At 43.5% G+C, this 15437-nt stretch overlaps 1 protein-coding gene across 1 annotated transcript in view; it reads right to left on the reverse strand.

Annotated features, from left to right (window-relative positions):
• Nucleotides 1-15437, reverse strand: part of ASB18 (ankyrin repeat and SOCS box containing 18) — a 70539-nt gene that overhangs the window by 22192 nt on the left and 32910 nt on the right. The gene's annotated exons all lie outside the window — the stretch shown is intronic.

Here is a 15437-nt window from a genome sequence, read left to right on the forward strand (position 1 = left end):
CCCCAACTTCAGCCACCTGGTCCCATAGTCCCCTGCCATTGGTAAGGCCGCTCCAGCCTTGGAAGTCTGCAAACATGCCAACTTCAGACTACAGCCCCGGTCCTCTAGCTCCCCAACGCCTGTTGGTCCTACTTGCCATCTTTGCTCTATGGAGACCTGAGCCCTGGACCTCTTGTTTCTCTACCCTTCCTGGCTTCAGTTCCTTTCCTGGGCAGCACTGTGGTCACCTCGTCATCTACATCCTCAGTTCCCTTGAACGGAGGGGACCATGGCCATCCCCTACTCAAATGGCCGAATCTTCAAGCCGGAGTCCATTCTTCACCCCCCTCCTTTTCTCTGCGGGTCTGCCGAGCCCTGTTGGAGGACGCAGCGTTCATGGAGCTGGCCTTGGTCTCAGCTGGGCCTCAATTAACTGAAACCTTCCAGTGTTAAGGCCACCTCCTCATGCCTTGCTCTCCACTAACCACTCCTAATGTTGATCTTGGTCCTCAAGCTTCCACCCTCCTCCCTCTGAGCTGTCTACACCAGTTTCATTCAGGGTGCGGCTCCCAGGAACTCCCTCACCTGCCTGCCTTCTGCAAACACATCTGTTTCAACACTGATTAGAATCTGTTTTGACAACAGCTGTTGCCTCCCTCTTCCCCACGCCTAAGGAAGGCACTCCCTCTGGATCATCTTGGCCCAGAGTTAGTCCTCTTTGGCTTATTTGGGGTCTTGCTCTAGATGACTTACTCCTTGCCATTTTCCTGTCCTTCTGTTTCTCTGCCCCATTTCAACTGGTCACTGAGCCACATCTCATCACCTGAACTGCTTCCTCCCTCCACTCCCAGTGTCACTGTCCTTTGTTGAGGCCACATCGTTTCTCTGAATGCTTATGAGTCTCTTCATTTGCCCCTTGCTGCAGTCTAGCAAGCTGCATACTATCTGGAAAGAGCCTTTCCAGTGCGAATCAAATGTGCCTGCCACCAAACCCACCGCTCCCCCTGCCTGCTGGGCGAAGCCCACACTGCTCTCTTCGGGACCCAGGACATATCATGATCCAGCTCCTGGGGGCTCACTGGGTTCACCTCCTGAGGCGCCGCCTCTCCATGCTTCAATTCTGCCTGACCAGGTACGGTGCTGAGAGCACACCCTGCCGTGCCATGCCCCCATGCCCCCATGCCCTCTGCTTGCTCCTTCCAGGTTGCCCTGCTGCATATGATGGCCCACACAGTCCCATCTTTCTTTCCTCTTGGAAGCCTTCCTGTGCCACCAGGCAGAGGGGTCACACCTCTGTGTTGTCACATGCCTTGCACTATGTGCCCAGGTACCACGTTGGTCACCCCATATTTCAAATATTTGTTGGGCCAGGCGCGGTGGCTCATGCCTGTAATCCCACCACTTTGGGAGGCTGAGGCGAGTGGATCACCTGAGGTCAGGAGTTTGATACCAGCCTGGCCAATATGGTGAAAACCCATCTCTACTAAAAATATAAAATTAGCTGGGCATAGTGGTGGATGCATGTAATCCCAGCTACTCAGGAGGCTGAGGCAGGAGAATCACTTAAACCCGGGAGGTGGAGGTTGCAGTAAGCCAAGATCGTGCCCCTAACTCCAGCCTGGGGGCAACAGAGTGAGACTCTGTCTCAAAAAAAAAAAAAAAAAATCTTGGCACCTTCAACTCCTTGAGCGTAGAAATGGAGGCTTTGTTTATCTCTGATTCCCAGTGCCTGTCATAGCCTGTCACACTATTGGTATTCCCTAAAAACAAGTTGAACAAACACATTCCGTTAATTAACATTTTTCAGCTTTTCTTTATATTGCTGCTGCTTTTCCTACTATATTTACCTAACTGGGGCTCTGAACAAGATCATCCATTGAGGGTTTCCCGGCTACCCTTAAATCCATTTATATTTTTACTTAGAGGCTCTCAGTATTTTAAATTCTCCCTTTGGATTGTCTTGTTTCTACATCAGCAGTGTCTTGAGAAGTGGTCTGTCTTGAGTGAAAGATCTTTACAGACAAGTACAGTTTGATGTGGAGTCCTTTGGGACCAGGAGTGGCTAAGTGAGGATGCAAATTTTACAGTCAGAGCGCTTCACTTTGCTTCCTATTTGCTTCTCTGGGAGGAATTTTGAACAGTGCAGCAGGAGGTTAGAAATCAAGGGTTCCTTCTCGTTTTGCCACTGAGCCTGTGTGCACTTGCAAACAATTACAAAACATTTTCTTCTTTTTAAAGAAAAATTTTTTTTAAGCAGCTCAGCCTCCCTAAAGAAGTCCACAGGGAAATATGAACAGTCCCCTTTTCCACGTGCACAGCCTACAGCTGGCTAATGGCCAGGCTTTTCCACGTGCACAGCCTAGCTGGCTAATGGCCAGGCTGCTATTTGCAACACAGATACCTTTCAGAGGAATGAGGACACTGGCCCACCCTCTGGAGGGCTGCAGATGCCCTTTTCATTTTTAATGAAGAGCTTCTAATTGGCTAAACCTTGGCACTTTTTTAGAGTGGGCAATGGTTTAAGTTGCAGAACCACGGGCATGGGAAAGAAACAACAAATTGACTGGGGCACGTCTGCTGGTACACAGTGGCAGTCATTAAAAATGAAGGTGTGAGAGCCTGTTTAATGGCATGGAAATGCATTTGCAGTGGATATGTGAACAGATCAGGTTACAAAATAGCACCACTGCACAGTCCCGTTTTGAAAAAGCTTAAATATATCTATGCGTATATGAAGAATACCAGAAATTGGCCGGATGCAGTGGCTCACGCCTGTAATTCCAGCACTTTGGGAGGCCGAGGCCGGGGGATTGCGAGGTCAGGAGATCGAGACCATCCTGGCTAACACGGTGAAACCCCGTCTCTACTAAAAATACAAAGAATTAGCTAGGTGTGGTGGCGGGCGCCTGTAGTCTCAGCTACTGGGGAGGCGGGGGCAGGAGAATGGCGTGAACCCGGGAGGCAGAGCTTGCAGTGAGCCGAGATCACACCACTGCACTCTAGCCTGAGCGACAGAGTGAGACTCCATCTCAAAAAAAATAAAAAAACCCAGAAATTTTTCATTTTATTTAATTGATTTTAATTTTAATTTTAATTTAATTTTTTTAGAGACAGGGTCTAGCTCTATCATCTAGCCTGGAGTACAGTGGCGTGATCATGGCCCACTGCAGCCCTGAACTTCTGGGCTCCAGCAATCCTCCTGCCTCAGTCTCCCGAGTAGCTGGGACTATAGCCGAGTGCCCCCATGCTCGGCTAATTTTTTTTTTTGTTTTATTTTTGTATTGACAGGGTCTTGCTATGTTTCCCAGGCTGCTCTCAAACTCCTGGGCTTAAGTGATGCTCCTATCTTGGCCTCTCAAAGTGTTGAGATTACAGGCATGAGCCACCGTGCCCTGCCAAAAAACCTAGAAATTTAGAGGGCAATGTGTGTTTATCTCTGGATGATGGGCATAGTGGGAGCTTCTGTTTCCTTTTTGCCTGCATGCATTTTTCAAGTTATCCAAAATAAGTCAAGGTGCAGTTTGATACAAGAACCGCAACAGAGGTTATTAATAACAAAACCATCCCTACCTGCTCCAGCAACAGCTCATGGATCCTAAGAATATCCCTTTGGCTTTCCAGGTTCCCAGAATACGCTTGAAATTTCCATTAATCTGTTTAGGTATAAGCAGCATTTTGGAACGTATGTATGACAATGTCCATGAGAAGGTGAGGAGAGGAGAGGGCTGGGCTGGCTGGGAGCTATTCAGTGATAACAATCGTGGGGACCTCTCAGACCTGATCCCAGGACCCAGGCCCATCCTTGAAACACTATCATTGCAATCCCTCCTATCAATGTCACCAGTGGAAGAAATGGCCCAGTGGGGAAAGCTTACTGTTTGTCATTTCAGTGCCTTCTCTGTATCAGTGTCACCGGTGGAAGAAGAAATAGCTCAGTAGGGAAAGCATCCCTGAAGCCTTTGCAGGTCTATGTGTGGGACCCAGCCTTGGCTGAGCCTTTTACTCCAAGGCAAGATTTTGCGAGTGGGTTTCCTGCTGTCCTGATAGACAGGCAGAAGTCAGAAAGGCCTGGGGTCCGGGTGGAACAGTCACCGTTGGGATCTAAGGATAGAATTCCCATCTGAGGATGTCAGAACAACTTTGTCTTTATCTTGCAAGGATTAAGGAGACACCATGTTGTCTCAACAGCTTCTGATATGAAGCAACTTGGACAAACACATTCATCTCTGGGTCCCTTATCTCTGTTTTCCATAATGACTGCAATGACAGGCTGTTACAGGGGCCCAGAGTTGACAGCAGAAAGAAAAAGTAACTTGAGCCAAAAGGCAGGCGTTAATAGAGATGAACCCATCAAGGACTGTTGAATCAATGTCATTCCAATTCATGTCTATGGGGTGGGGGTATGTGGGACTTTGGCCACTCCCTGCACACCCTCCCGTCCACCCTCCAGCACCTTCCCAAAGTGCTGGCTTTTCCTAGTCCCCTCCCAGGGCACAAGGCCTGGAGGCCTCAGCCTGGGCTCTCCCACTGTTTGCTCCTTCCTTTACCCACCTGTCTCACCCACCTGTCTCACCCACCTGCTCCCACCTGTGTCACCAGCCTGCCAAGCCTCCATGCTCCCTGCACGCTCTGCCCAGATACCTCTTCTCTCAGCCAGAGCCTGCCCAGGCTTCCATTCTCTCATCTCTCCTGCCTCCTGATCACCCTCTTTATTCAAAGCCCTGGAAATGCTGCTTCTCTGCCTCCTGGTTCTGAACTGAAAGGTCTTTTGGATTCCCCAGTACTTGGTCTTTTTTTTTTTTTAAACAACTATTTATCTTTAGTCCCTGCAACAACTTTGCATTGTAGGTGGAATTTACAGCTGGGGAAACTGAGGCTTAAAAGGCCAGTGACATGCATAAGGCAGGAAGTGGCAAAGCAGAGGTCTCGTTGCTTCATGAGGCTTCCCACTGTCAGTCACACACCCCTCCACTGCCCCTTCCTACTGGTTTTATTTGTTAAGCACCTTCTCTGAGGCAGGTTCTGTTCTAGGCATTTTCCACAAGTTATGAGTGACCTTTTCATTCATTCAATAAGCAGAGAACATGTGCCGTGCTCCTTTTGAGGTAAGGAGAAGTGTTTCTTCTCTTATCACTCCACAAGAATTCCTGGACAGACTCACCAACAGGACACTGAAGGCAGGGCAAGGCGACCCATGGACCTCATTCTACGGGGCAGCACAGTAACTGGTTCTCACCCAGTCCTTCCAGCTACCTGGCACAGTAGATGGCATCCTCCCTCATTTTTGGTGAGGAGTTCGTCTTTGAGGTTTAAGCAGTGGTCTAAAGGGCAGGGCCCGGCAGAGGATGGTGGCCTTGCAGTCAGTGTGTCCTGTTTGGGATATGAACTCCAGCCCCCACTATCCAGTGGTGAATACAAGGACTCCACAACCACCAAAAGATGATGCTGACTGAGCAATGCAACAACAACAACAACAAACAACTGCTAAAAATAAGGCTACATTCAAGACTCAAACGTCACCTTTGTGTGTGTGGGGGGGGGAAGGACATTGCTTCTGAACATTTTGTTGGTAAAGTTAAACATCTCATATGGTTTGGTTGTGTCCCCACCCAAATCTCACTTTGAGTTGTACTCCATAATTCCCACGTTTTGTGGGAGGGACCTGGTGGGAGATAATTGAATCATGGGGGCAGTTTCCTTCATACTGTTCTCTTGGTAGTGAATAAGTCTCACGAGATCTGATGGTTTGATAAAGGGAAACCTCTTTTGCTTGGCTCTCATTCTCTCTCTTGCTGCTGCCGTGTAAGATGTGCCTTTCACCTTCCACCTCCCCAGCCACATGGAACAGTAAGTCCAATAAACCTCTTTCTTTTGTAAATTGCCCAGTCTCAGGTATGTCTTTATCAGCAGCGTGAAAACGGACTAATACAGCATCTGTCTCCGGAAGTCGCCAGAGTCCTTGGGCAATCCTGAGCTCTCTCTCCTGTTCTCCTTATGTGACTGCTGCTGGAATCCCTTCTGACAGACAGAAGGGGTTGAGCACTACACAGTGTGTTCAGTGGGGGTAATGGGTGTTATGAGCTCGTCTCATTGAATTACTGTTATTGCTGCTTTTCCTCCTCAGAGATGACACAGAGGCAGATGGGCTGGAGACACATCCCAGGGGAAGGGTGGCTGCAGCTGAAGGCTGGGTCCCAGGGTGGGTGCTGGGCATGTGCCAGCCTATGGGGGCAAGGTTTGGGGGGAGCCTTGGGAGGAAAACAGAGCCGTGTTTTCTAATGAAGCTGCTGCGGGAAGGTTCCCTCCTGTGGCTGTATGCCCCAGCTGACTCCGATGAAGGACGGGGAAGCCACAGCTCCACAACTTTGATGGAGGAGCAGTTCCACTTTATTTCCCTGGACCTTCTGCTAAGGCATTCCTTTGGGGATCTTCCATCTACCCCCTTTCTGTTCTGCATTTTCTTCTCTCTCCCTCTCCCCCGGGATGCTAAGCTATGAGACTATCAGACATAAGTGTTTACAATTGAAATGGCTGATGTGAATAGACAAATCCTTCAGGGTAGGAGGGCGACTGAGAAAGAAACTGGTTGGCCATTTCTATCACCATAGTTTCCCTTGGAGCAATGGCTGCCAGCCATCTTATGTTTTTCTGAAGTGCGGGATGATTGCAGTGGATGATGATATTTTGGGCAAATTCTCTCCCCATTGTAAATGGAACCTTGGCAAAGTGAAAAATGATTTAGTGAACAAGATTTGTAAAGTCAGCTCCACTGTTTGCCCCATGATATAGTTTGGATATTTATTGCTGCTGAAATCTCATATTGAAATGTAATCCCCAGTGTTGGGGGCAGGATGGGGCCTAGTGGGAGGTGGTTGGTTCATGGGGGTAGATCTCTCACGGATGGTTTAGCACCATCCCCTTGGTGCTTTCCTCATGATAGAGAGTTCATGGGTGATCTGGCTGTTTAAAAGTGTGTGGCAGCCAGGTGTGGTGGCTCACGCCTGTAATCCCAACACTTTGGGAGGCTGAGGTGGGTGGATCACCTGAGGTCAGGAGTTTGAGACCAGCCTGGCTAACATGGCTAAAACCCTATCTCTACTAAAAATACAAAAATTAGATGGGCATGGTGGCACACACCTGTAGTCTCAGCTACTTGGGAAGCTGAAGCAGGAGAATCACTTGAGCCCTGGAGGTGGAGGTTGCAGTGAGCTGAGATGGTGCCACGGCACTCCAGCCTGGGTGACAGAGCGAGACTCTGTCTCCAAAAAAAGGTGTGTGGCACCTCCCATCCCTGTTCCTGCTTTCACTGTGTGGTGTGCCTGCTTGCCGTTTGCCTTCTGCCATGAGTAAAAAGCTTCCTGAGGCCTCCCCAGAAGTAAATCCCAGCATTATGCTTCCTGTACAGCCTGCAGAACTGTGAGCCAATTAAGCTTTTTTTCTTATAACTTTCGCAGTCTCAAGTATTTCTTTATAGCAGTGCAAGAATGGCCTAATACACTTCACATGCCCACTAAGCAGCATTTGACTTTCTGGAAGCTTCATTGGTGTCCCTTCCTCTATAAGGCATGCATAACTTTTCTTTCTCTTTCCCTCATCCCCTGGTCCCAATATACTAGATGAAGAGGAAGACGCAGTAGCATCAGAGTGAGAGGAAAGAAAATGAGAAAATGGAAAAGAAAAGACTCTACTAGTTTCTTAGACAGGGATGGGGGTGAGGTGGGGGGAGCTTTAAACTGGATGAGAGAAACATTATATGCATGTAGGTATGTATGTATATTTTAATATAATATCTTCTGTGAGGTACACACACAGAAATGCACAGGTCTTAAGAGCACAATTGAATGAATTTCAACAAAGGAATATACCTATGTAACCAATACCTCAATGAAGACGTAGAATATTTCCATTTTGCCAGGAATTTCTCCTGTGTTTACCACCAGTTAGTCATAACCTCCGTAGGCAACCACTGTGCTGATTTTTCTCACAGTGGGTTAGTTTTGCATTTTCTAAAATTTTCCACTTTTTTGTATCTGGCTTCTTTTGCTCAGCATCATGCTGTTCACATTCATCCATATTGTTGCCTCCTGAATGGAGTAATTCATTCTTTTTTTAAATTGCTGAGTCATATTCAATTGTATGGATATACCACAATTTTAAGCCATTTTCCCATTGATATTGATGGACATTTGCATGTTTCTATTTTTTGACTATTATGAATAAAGCTTCTATGAACGTTTTTGTATAAGTCTTCCTGGGGACATATGTTCCCATTTTTCTTAGGTAAACACCTAAAAATGGAATTACTGGTAGGTACGTATTTAACTTTGTAAGAAACTGCCAGTTTTCCAAAGAGATATCATTTTACCCACCCAAAACTATGTATGAAAGTTCTAGTTGCTCCCTGATCTTGTCAATATTTGGTGTTGTCAGGTTTTTTTTTTAAGCCATTCTAATGCATGTGAAATGGTGAATATTTATTTGTGGTCTCATTTGCATTTCCTTGATGATTAATGATGTTGAGCACCTTTTCATTTGCTTATTGGCCATTTGTATGTTGTTCATAAAGTGTCTGATCAAGGCTTTTGCCCTGAGTGTAAAGTTTTGATTTGGCCTGGACTGGCTTTTGGGTGTTAAAATGGGACTTGCCAAGTGACCAGAAAGCTGAAGAATGTGCCTGGGATGCCATTGAGGGGCAGGGAAGGGGACACACTTGTAACAGAGCATGTTTGGAGGGAGGTGGCCAGAGTTAAGTGGAGCTACTTCCTGATTATAGACAGTTTTTGGGAAAAAAAAAAACTTCAGTTAACAAAGGAGAGGCAATCTTTTAGCATTGTTCTCACAACCTTTGGCTTTGGGTCCTGGCTCTACTGGTTTCCGTTCTGTGCCACCTTACTGGCATAACACGGATTCTCTCTGAGCCTCGGTTTTCTAATCTGTGTACCATGTCTTGCAGGTCTGAGAGGCTCGGAGGAAATAAGACATTTACAAATGCTCAGGCATGTGTGACATTCTGCAAATATTAAATCATCTATTGGGGGCCGCCTGTCTCTGACATCTCATTCTTCTCTGAGATCTCATTCTTCAGTGTTCCTCAAGATGCCTTAAAGTCCTATCGAACAAGACCATGTTCTTCTTCTCTCTACTTGAATAACCAATCAGTCACTCACCTGGGATGTGGAAAGAATGTATTGTTTTCTGGATTATGTATCAATGCCTGTAGCCTGGCATCTCAGGCAGGTGAACTTCCTGTTCTCAGGTGGAGACTACTGGGTTCCCCCACCCATAAGATAATTAGCTGTTTTTATAGATCCAACTCCAGCTGATGAATCATTTTTAATTTATTTTTTGTTTTTTTAAGACAGAGTCTCACTCTGTCACTCAGGTTGGAGTGCAGTGACGTGATCATGACTCACTGTAGCCTCGACTTCCTGGGCTCAAGTGATCCTCCAGACTCAGCCTCCCAAGTAGTTGAGACTACAGTTGTGTGCCACCATGCCTTGCTAATTTTTGCAGAGATGGGGTCTCACTGTGTTGCCCAGGCTGGTCTCAAACTCCTGGGCTCAAGTGATCCTCTAGCCTTGGCCTCCTAAAATGATGGGATTACAGGCAGGAGCCACTGTGCCCATATGAATTATTTTTCATTCAGTTGAATTAACACACCTGGGACAAAAAAGTAAACTTGCATGCTTTTCATTAATAAATTCCATGAGGAAAGCAAGTCATCCTCACTTTTGTTTAAATCAAGACAGCTATAGACAAGAAAAAGAATAGGGCGTCAACACATTCTTTTCTTATTTTAATTATCTCGAATAAAAAAAGGGTCAAGGAGAGGAATCTGATAACAAATAGGGCGAGGTTGGCATGCAGGCTGCTAATGTGAACACAGTAACTTTACTGTAACTTTTCTTTTTGGGAAAATCTCTTCAAAAGACTCCTAGATTAAAGCTCTGATATCCCTTTCAGTGTGTTGAATTCTGAATTCTGAAGCTTGCTGGTTGGAAGGAAGCACAGGTAATTTTTTTTTTTAATCCCAGGAACTCAGAGACTCAAAGGTTTTAAAGTCCTGTGCCCATGGCGAATTGCGAACTAAAAGGGGATGGAGCAGAACGGGGTCCCTAGGTGTGGAGACCATTGTCATCAAGAGTCAGAAAATGGAATGGCTCTGTATGTAGGTCAGCGACCCCCTCTCTACTGTGAGGTAAAAAAATTAAGGATGACCTAAAATCTACTGTGTTTAAAAAGATTGCAGAGAAAGTAGCTCTTTCTTGTCAAAGTGATAATGTTTATACTACCCGAAGCCAGACCTCCTCAGAGTATGACTTTAGGGGGACTCTTTAGAGCTGAAAAGCCATGGTCAAAACCTCAGGCCCTTTCGACATCTATTAACTTTTTATCCTTCAAGGTAGTTGGCTGTGTTATTGTAGAGGTGTTCAATGGGACCTGCCAGCATATTCCATTATCATCATTGATATTGAAGGGATTCTAAGTCAGCTGTTACAGAGTTCTGCCTGAAATGCTGGTTTATTCATCACTTATCTTAAACTTTCCCCCAATAATCCGGATTTAAATAAGTCAAGAGTGTCAAATTAAACAGCCAAAGGGAAAGATTCCCACAGAGCGACACAGAGAAGAGAAAATGAAACCAGAAAGAAGAAAGAGGAGGAAGAAGAGGAAGATGGAAGAAGAGAGATTTTTTACATCCCCACTTTAATAAAAAGACATTTAAAAAGTCCTTATTAAACAATGGCCTGGGCCTGTATGATTTTTGTAAAACCAACGGAAGCCAGGATATTAGATTCTATTGTGCAGCACGTAAGCTAAGTAGCTCTGGTGGTGTGCATGGGGCCTCAGCTCCTTATGGTGTCCAAATGTAAGCTTGTTGGCTTCTCTTCAGCAGTGTTGTAATGATTCACAGCATTTTGTGTTTATTTTGTGCTATGATTGGGTGCTACAGTCTCATTTCTTAGTAAGAAGCAGTGTTTTTCTGATCCTTTAAAGTGGGAGAGGAGTTGGGGCCCAAGGTATGAAGCAGACTTGATTTTTAAAAACCTTTTTATTTTAAAATTATTTTAGATTTTCAGAGGAGTTGCAAAGATAGCATAGAGAGTTTCTGAATACCCTTCACCCAGCTTCCCTAATATCTAAATATTAGTTAATATCTAATATTATTATGGTATATTTGTCAAAACTAAGAAATTAACAATGGTACAAGACTATTAACCAAACTGTTGACTTTATTTGGATTTTACCATGTTTCCCACTAATGTTCATGTTCAGTTTTAGGACCCAATGCAGGATACCATGTTGCATTTAAAGAACTTAATTTTGAACAAGAGAATAATAAATATAGCCACGCATTTTGGCAAGGCGGGGAGGGAGGAATGGTGAATACCCTGACTTGGAATATCATCAAATGGGTTGTATTTTCCATAGGAACATGTTATAATGGGGAGTTATGTTCTTGACTAAAGACATTATAGCAAGTAAATCATAAATGACCAACAACTATGGAAATAAAGGAAAGAAACATCAAGCCCCCAAATGAATTTGAAATAGTAAAATATAGTTTCAATTCCCATGAAAGAAATACAGTGATTAGACATGAGGCCCCAACAATTGCAGTCAGCACCTGCTTCTTACTATATGCTAGGTGCTCTTCTAAGCAAATTAGCTACAGTAATTCATTTAATTCTCATAACCATCCTATGTAGTAGGCTCAATTATCAACCCTATTTTACAAGTGAGAACACAGAGACACAGAAAAATTAAATAAATTGTCCAGTGTTGCACAGCTAGTAAGTGTTGGAATTAGAATTCAACCTGGGCTTCCAATGTGGTAAAATATCTATGTGTAGATATAAAATTGTATAGTATGAAAATGTGATCAAACTTGAATGCAATCAATACACAATTGAATAATTTTGCCTCTTTTCTTAGTATGTAGAAAGACTTTTGCAATTGATTTGGTTGGCTTATGTCCTTTAATGAAGCTGATGCTTCTTTCTGTCTTAGAAACTTTCTGGTAGAAATCCACTGGCATCCCATTCTCAACCTCCATGCATACAATATATTTGACATATTCTGGTCCAATGTTTGACACACTGCCATAGCATTACCTTCCTCTTCCCTGAAACCGCAGGCATTTTGAGGGCAGGGACTATGTCTAATGCAGCCCAGCCTCAGCCCCTTACAAGGTTCAATAACTGGTGATTGAATGCTTGCAGGAATGGAGTCAATATTGGTTGACCTTGGAGCTGTGTGTTTCAAAATAAATGGAATTTCTATAATTTTTTCACAAGATGACACCTTTTTACATCCCAGCAAATCATCTATCAGATGAGTCAAGAACAAAAATTGGAAGTGAATGCAAGGTAGAAATTAATCCATGTCTAATGAATAATTGGAAAGAAAACCTCCTGGTGGAAAGTGGAGAATGCCTGTAGCCAAGGACAGAAATGTGTCACAAGGTTAGAACTTACTCCCCAATATGATTGGCAGCATTGGATTTCTCAACTTCCCAAAGGGCCTCTGGGCTCTCAGGCTGAGGGGTCTATGAAGGGGACCCCAGCAGAGCCTGGTGAGCTCTGTGAGTGGAGGAGACGGCACTGGAAGTCTAAGGATGCCAGGACAGCTGCAGTTTGTAGGGTAGGGTGCTGGAGAGGAGAAAGCTTCACACAGAAAGAACTTTGCAGAGGGCCCCCTTGGTTATTCAGCTCAATACCAATTAGTGTGTAGGCATGAGGAAACTACATAAGCTGTGGAAAGAGCCACCTGAAAGGAAGGATTAGAACCGACTGAAATATGTCAAATATTTTGTGTGCACAGAGGTTGAGAGTGTGGGCTGGTGGATTTCTACCAGAAAGTTTCTAGGACAGAAATGGTGCAGTGCTCATCACATGTACAGGTTCAGGAATAGTGGCTGTTCTCAGCAACCAAAGTGTGAAACCTTATAAATAATTAGGTATGGAGAGAGTACCAAAAAGAGTTGTCTCAGTAGCAGAAAAAAAAAAATTAACCTTAGACTAGCCACCGATTGACTTCTGACTAATAAAGCTTAAAAGCAAGACCCAAAAGGATCAAACTATTTCCAAGTAACTTTACATTCCAGAGCAGAGATCAAGAATATTGACAGGAATACAAAAATATCAAACACCCAGTGAAATATAGAGAAAAAACCAAAAAATCAAAAGTGACCCAGAGGCTGGGAGCAGTGGCTTATGCCTGTAATCCCACACTTTGGGAGGCTGAGGCAGGAGAATCATTTGAAACTAGGAGTTTGAGACCATCTTGGGCAGGAAAACAGGACCCCAACTCTACAATAAATAAATAAGTGACATAGAAATGATGCAGGTGATAGAATTAGTAGGCAGGGCCATTAAAACAGTTGTTATAACTATATTCCACCTGTTTGAGAAGCTAGAGGAAAGACTCACCATGTTAAGTAAAGTACAGAAATATAAGTCCTAAGATTGGAATTCTGAAATTGAAACTACAATGTTGGAGATAAAAATATAGTGGATAAGTTTCATGGTAGATCAGGTATTTCAGAAGAGAAGATCAGTCAATGAGAGAGAGAGAGAGAGAGAGAGGCTGAGCAAAATGAACAGCATCAGTGAACTGTGGAACAATTTTAAGTGGAATAGTATATGTGTAATTGGAGTCCCTGAAGGAGAGTACTGGTTGTATAGAAAAAAAATGTGAAGAAATAATTGCCAAAATATTTCTAAACTGGATGAAAAGGGTATAAACCCACAGATCCAAGATACTCAATGAATCCCATGCATAAGAAACATAAAGAAAACTTGCCTGGCATGGTGGCTCACACCTGTAATCCCAGCACTAATCCCAGCACTTTGAGAGGCCAAGGTGGGCGGATCACCTGAGGTCAGGGGTTCAAGACTAACCTGGCCAACATGGTGAAACCCTGGCTCTACTAAAAATATAAAAATTAGCTGGTGTGGTGGCATGCACCTGTAATCCCAGCTATCTGGGAGGCCGAGGCAGGAGAATCATGTGAATCCGGGAAGCAGAGGTAGCAGTGAGCTGAGATCATGCCACTGCACTCCAGCCTGGGCAACAGAATGAGACACCATTTAATAATAATAATAAAAAGAAACATAAAGAAAACTACATCAAAGCACCTCATAACCAAATTGCTTAAAACCAGTGATTAGAGAAAATCTTAAAGCCAGATAAAAGGATATTTATTAGCTATAAAAGAACAAAGATAAAACTAGGAGTTTGAGACCATCCTGGGCAGCAAAACAAGACCTCAACTCTACAATAAATAAATAAGTGACACAGACATGATACAGGTGACAGAATTAGTAGGCAGGGCCATTAAAACAGTTGTTATAACTATATTCCACCTGTTTGAGAAGATAAAAAGGGGATAGCAGATTTCTCATTTTAAAAAATCCAAGTTAGAAGACAGTAGAGTTATGCATCTAAAGTGCAGAAAAAATAAGAAGAAAATAAAAAACCAAACTGTCAGCTCATAATGCTCTACCCAGCAAAAATACCTTTCAAATACTCAGGTGAAATAAAGACTTTTTCAAACATACAAATACTGAAAGGACCCATTACCATTAGACATATAGTGCAAGAAATGTCAAAGAAAGCCCTTCAAGCAGAAGGAAAATGATACTAGATGGAATCTTGGAGCTACACAAATAAATGAAGCGAAGTGGAAATGTTTATGAGTAAACATAAACACTTCTTTCTTATTACTTCAATATATTTCAAAGAAAATTCTCTGTTTAAACAAAAATAATAACAATGTATTGCAGGACTTATATGTAGAAGTAAAACGTATATTACCAATAATAGCACAAAGGCCAGGAGGAGAGAAATGGAAGTATAATGCCATATAGTTTTTATACTACACATGAAGTAGAATAGTATTACCTGAGGGTAGAGTGTGATAAAGTAAAGATGTATACTATGAACCGGAAAGAAACCACTTAACACAACAAAAAGTTATATCTAGTAAGCCAAAAAAGGAGATAAAATGAAATCATTAAAAATGTTCAGAATAGAAGGTAGAAAAGAAGATAAAGAGAACAAATAATAGATGAACCAAATAGAAAAGAAATAGACATTTGCTTTGAACCTAACTATATCAAAATTACATTAAATCTGAATGATCTACACCCAATTAAAAAACAAAGACAGTCAGATTGGATTAAAAAAAGCAAGACTCAATTATAATCTGCCTACAAGAAACCCACTTAAAAAATAAAGACACAGGTAAGTTAAAAAATGAAAGGATGGTATGGGTAGGCAGTCTCTAGCATGGTCCCCCACTGAAGTCTATCTTCTGGTATCCATGCTCTTCTCTCCTCTCCTTGAGCATGGGCAGAACCTTTGATTTCCCGCTAACCAATGGACTATTGCAAAGGTGACAAGAGGTTGTTTTGGTGAATAAATTACAGAAGATTGTAACTTTCATCTTGCAA

The sequence above is a fragment of the Pongo pygmaeus genome, chromosome 11, assembly GCF_028885625.2.
Source record: "Pongo pygmaeus isolate AG05252 chromosome 11, NHGRI_mPonPyg2-v2.0_pri, whole genome shotgun sequence".
NCBI lineage: Eukaryota > Metazoa > Chordata > Mammalia > Primates > Hominidae > Pongo > Pongo pygmaeus.